Below are 6,133 nucleotides of genomic sequence, written 5' to 3'. Positions count from 1 at the left end.
TCTTGCTCTCTGCTTCAAGCAGCTGGGAGACAGGAACTTGTTTTTGAGCCACTAATGAAGCATGAAACATTCCCATCTTTTCTCTGTCTTGCCTGTAGCATTGTCAGGCACGGCCAAGCCTGGAAAAGATATGTGGATTCCATTGTGAGATAAATGCTCAGATCTATAAGATTAATCTGTCAACAACAGTCTTTCCTGTGATACAGTATTTAATGGTTGTAAGGGAACATTCCAGAAAAAAGTATCCTCCTTTGAAGGGTCTGTTAGTCTGATGAGCTGTTTAGACCTCTGATTGTGGAATATTCCAGGTCCACGATCAACATTATCTGGGCCATTTTTAGCCTCTTTCTCTTTTTTTGAGACCATTTTTAGCCTCTTTAGCAGTCATTTATTGCCCTCCTTTATGTGTAAGCTAACAGCTCTTTGTGATTATTAGGTAAATCCTTTACCTAATTTTACCTCAGGCACACTCCTATCTCCCACCAACCAGAAGCCTATGGTTTTTTTTTTTTCTGTGACATTTCCACTAACGTATTTGAAAAGTATGTTGATGTATGAATGGCTGTCTTTGTTCTGTTTCCATTCAACATCATAATATTGCTATTTAATTGGAACAGAGAGTTTGGGGTAACCTGGGTAGATGTTTTAGAAAGCATGTCTCTCTGTCTCCGGTAGAGTGTGCCCACCTCACCTCTCATTCACCCTCAAACAGGAATAACATGGGTTAGGCATCTTACAATACTTGAAGATTAACAGGCTTCTGTAGAGTTAAGGAGTTAGACCCAAAGTTAAGGAGACAAATGCAAATGGAGGTAGGAGACTTCTGTCCTTCTCAGAGATCTTTGAGCCCAGTTGAAGGGTTGGAGCTTTGGGGTAAGAGCAGTTTCTAAGAACTTGATTAGCCTCAGAACTAATTTGAACATAACACACTCCAACTCTAAATATTTATATAACACATTGTCTTGTGAGTCCTGTTATCACATCTGTCTGAACAGATTTTCCACCGGCATTTAATATCCAATCACAGTCAATGTGTGTATTTCTCCAGTGCCTTTTAAATGTAATTTGTTTTCAAACCAGGATTCTATGAATGTTTTACCATTTCAGATTGGTTTTAACTTCTTTTTTTTTCTTGATTTGATCAATCTTTTGTCAACAATACCATCTTTTTAAAAATATGTATATTCGTGTGTCTCTGCACAGTGAAGCCAAAGGAAGAGATCAGGTTCCCTGGAACTGGATACAGGTGATTGCCAGCTGCTGGCGTGTGCTGGAAACCAAATGTAGGTTCTCTGCTCTCAACCTCTGAGCGGTCTCTTCAGCCCCCTTTTGTTTTCTTTAAGAGGCCAATCCACTTGCCCCAAGGAATGGCCCCTGCTGTACATTCCTTTGGTGTCTCTGGATCTGAGAAGCAGGAGGCTGGAGGTCTGAACTGTGCCCCTGCCATTCACATTCCTTCACATGAGGAAGTCTTTGATGACACTTTTGTTTCCTGAAGACTGTTGGATAGCTCCTGGCCAGTGCCATGCGATCTTTGGATTGGTGAATGAAAGACACTGTGGCTGGAGAGATGGCTCAGCAGGTGAGGTACTCTTCCAAAGGTCATGAGTTCAAATCCCAGCACCCACATGGTGTCTCACCACCATCCCTAAAGAGATCTAATGCCCTCTTCTGATGTCTGAAAACAGCTGCAGTGTACTTACATAAATAAATAAATCTTTAAAAAAAAGACACACACACACACCAGCTAATTTTTGATTCTCTGTCTTCCTTTCTCCCAGTTCCTAGCAACCCCCAATCTAAAAGTTCCACCCCCTGTCTCCCCCCAGTCATTCACTGCTGACCCTTTATTGATCTAAAACCAGTTGGGGACAAGGACCTTCGGCGTTTGGACACGCAGATTCCTGATTAATTCAAAGCATTGGAACCAATCCCCAACAATTGGTTATTTGATAAAAGTGGTGACAGAGAACCCTTCCTATGGCAAACATTTAGTTTCCCTTTGGCTAGTCAGAAGTAGCCACAAAGCTACGTTCCCAGCAAGAGTAATCTTTATGCTCAGCTAAATGCAAATTTTATGTCTGCAGAGACTCACAAGGAGACGATCCCCAGAGTGTAGGGCAGTTAAGAATATGAGCATTCAAGATGGCGTGCTCATTCATGCCCTAATCCTAGCACTGAGGAGGCATGGGTGACTAGAGGACCAGCAGTGCAAAGGCTGGGAGTGGGAGGAATGAGGGGTTCGACAACTCAAGGGGATGAGGTAGGCGGTGGAAAGTCCAAGGCCTGGACTACAGAGCAAGTTTAAGGACGTCTGTGCCACTTGACAAGGCCTGTGGGTCGAAAGTAAAAGACGGCCTGGGAACATAGTCGCTGGTAGAGCGCTTACCTAACATGAACATAGACCTAGGTTCAGTTCCCAGAAATGCTTAAAGGAAAAAGAAAAGAGGGTAGAGGAAAGAGAACGGTCTGCACTTCCCTCAGGCCTTTGCGGTTTCTTTCAGTCAGTCTTGCCAGTGAAAACCCAGGGTCACATTCCGTAGTGCTCCTGTTTGTGGAGCAAAAGTCACACTTGAAATTGTTGGCTGTACTTTGAGTTCCACATCTAGGCATTTGGCTCTAATCCCTGGATCTGATACTAAGTGACTTCTTCTTCTTCTTCTCCTTCTCCTTCTCCTCCTCCTCCTCCTCCTCCTCCTCCTCCTCCTCCTCCTCCTCCTCCTCCTCCTCTTCCTCCTCCTCCTCCTCCTTCTTCTTCTTCTTTTCCTCCTTCTCCTCCTCCTCCTCTTTCATTCTTCTCTTCTTCTTCTTCCCCTCCTCTTTTCTTCCTCTTACCTAGCACAAGATCCTGAGTTTGACCCCCATCACCCTATTTAGGTGTGAGGGATATACACTCCCTTTTAGTTGGGCTCATGGGTATAATCACTGGGAAGCCACATGTTGGTGTTGGCTCCTTTGTTTTGTTTTTGTTTGGTGATAGTGTGCCATGCAGTCAAGTCTGGCTTTCAGCCACTAATCGGTAGCTTCTACCTGTTAGGAGTGTAGGAATGAGCTACCTATATGCCTAGTTTGACTCTCTCTCTCTCTCTCTCTCTCTCTCTCTCTCTCTCTCTCTCAGAATTATTTATTTATTTATTTATTTATTTATTTATTTATTTATTTATTTGGTTTTGTTGGATTTGGCTTTTTCGAGACAGGGTTTCTCTCTATAGCTCTGGCTGTCCTGGAACTCACTCTGTAGACCAGGCTGGCCTCAAACTCAGAAATCTGCCTGCCTCTGCCTCCCAGAGTGCTGGGATTACAGGTGTGCGCCACCACCGCCCGGTTCTCAGAATTATTAATTTATTATGTATGTGAGTACACTGTAGCTGTCTTCAAACATACTAGAAGAGGGCATCAGATCCAATTATAGGTGGTTGTGAGCCACCATGTTGTTGCTTGGATTTGAACTCAGGACCTTTGGAAGAGCACTGAGTGCCCTGCTGAGTCTTTTCTTCAGCCGCCCCCCCCCCCTCCCAAACTTATTTAACATTTATTTTATTTGCATTGGTGTGAGGGTGTCAGATCCCCTGAAACTGGAGTTCAGACAGTGTGTGAGCTGCTGAATAGGCGCTGGGAAATGAACCTGGGTCCTCTGGAAGAGCAGAGCTTTACTGCTGAGCCATCTCTCCAGTCCCTTGACTCTCTTTTTAAAATTCTTTGTGGGAACAGAAGTTTGAAGTCATCAGGTTCCCCAGGTAAGAAAACAGAAATATCAAAAGCCAGGAAACAAACACATTAAGGTAGGCGGTGGGTTCTTGGGTTCTGGGAACCGAAGGACAGAAGAGAGTGCCTAGCAAATGCTACCTCCGCATAGTGAGGGCTTCAGGAGTTAACGACTAGGACACATCTAGAGCTGGAGAGAGACAGCTAGACTTTGGAAAGGGCTAAGGGACCTGAAGAGCCAGGGATGGCAGACACCTATAATCCACTGCTCTGGAGGGAAGAAGATCAGACATCCAAGGTTATCCTCAGTTCATAGCAAATGTGAGGCTAGCCTGGGCTCCACATGACCCTGTTTCCACCTCTCCGTTCCAAAAATGAGTGGGCTGTCAAATTAAATTCAGCAAATACGATGTCTGCGACAAACTAGCATTTACCACAATAATACAGAATTGATTGCATATATACAAATACATGAATATAACCATTTCTACGTCAGACTAAAGGTACTTTAATATTCGTCCATGGAACATAGATCATGTACATGTAACTCACAGAAGAGGGTGCACCTAACCTCATGGAGACTTGAGGTGCCAGGGTGAGGGGATACTGAGGGGGGCCCCACCTGCTCAGAGGAGAAGAGTAGGGGGGTGGGGGAGGTATTGTTGGAGGGGGTGACAGGGAGGGAGGCAGTGATCTGGTTGTAAAGTGAAAAGTAAAAAACAATAATAATATCTGAGTATGAAGAAAAAATTTGCCTTGGTCATGGTGTCTCTTGACAGCAGTGGAAACTCTAAGACAAGCTGTCCAGTGACTGCTCTTCAGAAGGTCCTGAGTTCAAGTCCTGGCACCCACATGGTGACTCACAACTATCTGTCATGGGATCTGATGCCTCTTCTGGTGTCTGAAGACAGCTACAGTGTACTCACATATCATAAATAAATCTTTTAAAAAAATACAAGCTCTCATTGCACACTGATGAAGTGTTTCCACACTTTAGAACAGATTAATAGAATTTATTAATTTGTAGGGGGAAATAAGTATGTCGATTAAAGTCCCCAAATTTGCAGAGCTGTTAGTGTTGACTTCTAAGTCAAATGTGCCTGTGCCCGAATATTATCCTATCTCGCAAGGGGCACAAAGTTTGAGGGTTGCCTGGGCTACATAGTAAGACCCTATGTCTCAGAAAAACAACTAATCTTTTGAAATAGTTACATTTGTTTGTTTGTTTGTTTGTTTTTGTTGTTGTTTTGGAGAAGCTACATTTTAATGGGGAAAATGTTCTTACAGAAATTACTAGCTCAGATCTTTAAACACCCAAAAGTCAGGCCAACTGTCGTGGTGCACATCTTTAATTGTAGCACTCAGGAGTCAGACAGAGGCTGGTGGATGTCTCTATGTGCAAGGCAAGTCTGGTGTACTTAGTGAGTTCCAGGGTCACATAGTGAGACCTTGTCTCAAAAAGTGAAAAGTCCGGGCAGTGGTGGTACACACCTGTAATCCCAGCACTTGGGAGGCAGAGGCAGGCGGATTTTTGAGTTCGAGGCCAGCCTGGTCTACAGAGTGAGTTCAGGGCTACAGGGCTACACAGAGAAACCCTGACTCGAAAAAAACCAAATCCAAAAATCCAAAAAAAAAAAAAAAAAAAAGTAGAAAAACCAAAACAAAAAACAAAAAACAAAAAAAAACACCAACAAAACAAAAAACAACAAACAAACAAAAAACAAAAAGTGAAAAAGAACAACAAAGAACAACAAACAAAACAACAAACTCAAGCAAAGAATTTGCTACCACGTTTTGGCTGTAATGGCTTTCTTGTGTTGTTCCACACAGATCACGTTATAAAGTGCGTGCTAGAGTCTATCCTTAACTCAGACATCTAAATCTGATCCCATCCGTGCTGGTTGGAGCTGATTGTCCTGAGGGCCCAGATGAGGCAGTGAGTGCACTCGCTTAGGAGGCCAACACCTGCCTTAAGAGGAAACTACCTGAAGCCAGGACAGGGAGTCTCACCAGAAGTCAGCCACACTGACTGCCTGATCAATTACAGCTCATAGCGTTGAGGGAAGTGCATGCTTCACATGATGATAATGGACTGAACTCTGAAACTGTAAACCAGCCCCAACTAGATAAGACTTGCTTTGGTCTTTGTGTCTCTTCACAGCAATGGAAATCCTAAGATGGAAATTGTTATCAGGGACTGTGGGATTACTGTTATTGGCTGACCATATTTTTGTTTGGAGGAATGTGGATTTTGAGTCTTAGGATCTGGGAAGCAGTGGAATGCTTTAAGTAGGGATTAATGGACCATCCAAGTAGATAAATACAAGACATTGGTGCTGAGGGTGATTTGTAGGAATAAACCTTTTTTAAAACCTATTTTTTTCCCCCGAGACAGGGTTTCTCTGTATAGCCCTGGCTGTCCTGGAAC

This window comes from Apodemus sylvaticus, chromosome 4 (assembly GCF_947179515.1).
Source record: "Apodemus sylvaticus chromosome 4, mApoSyl1.1, whole genome shotgun sequence".
NCBI classification, from domain to species: Eukaryota; Metazoa; Chordata; class Mammalia; order Rodentia; family Muridae; genus Apodemus; species Apodemus sylvaticus.
The sequence above is the reverse complement of the archived record's forward strand: the minus strand, read 5'-3'. Positions refer to the sequence as shown.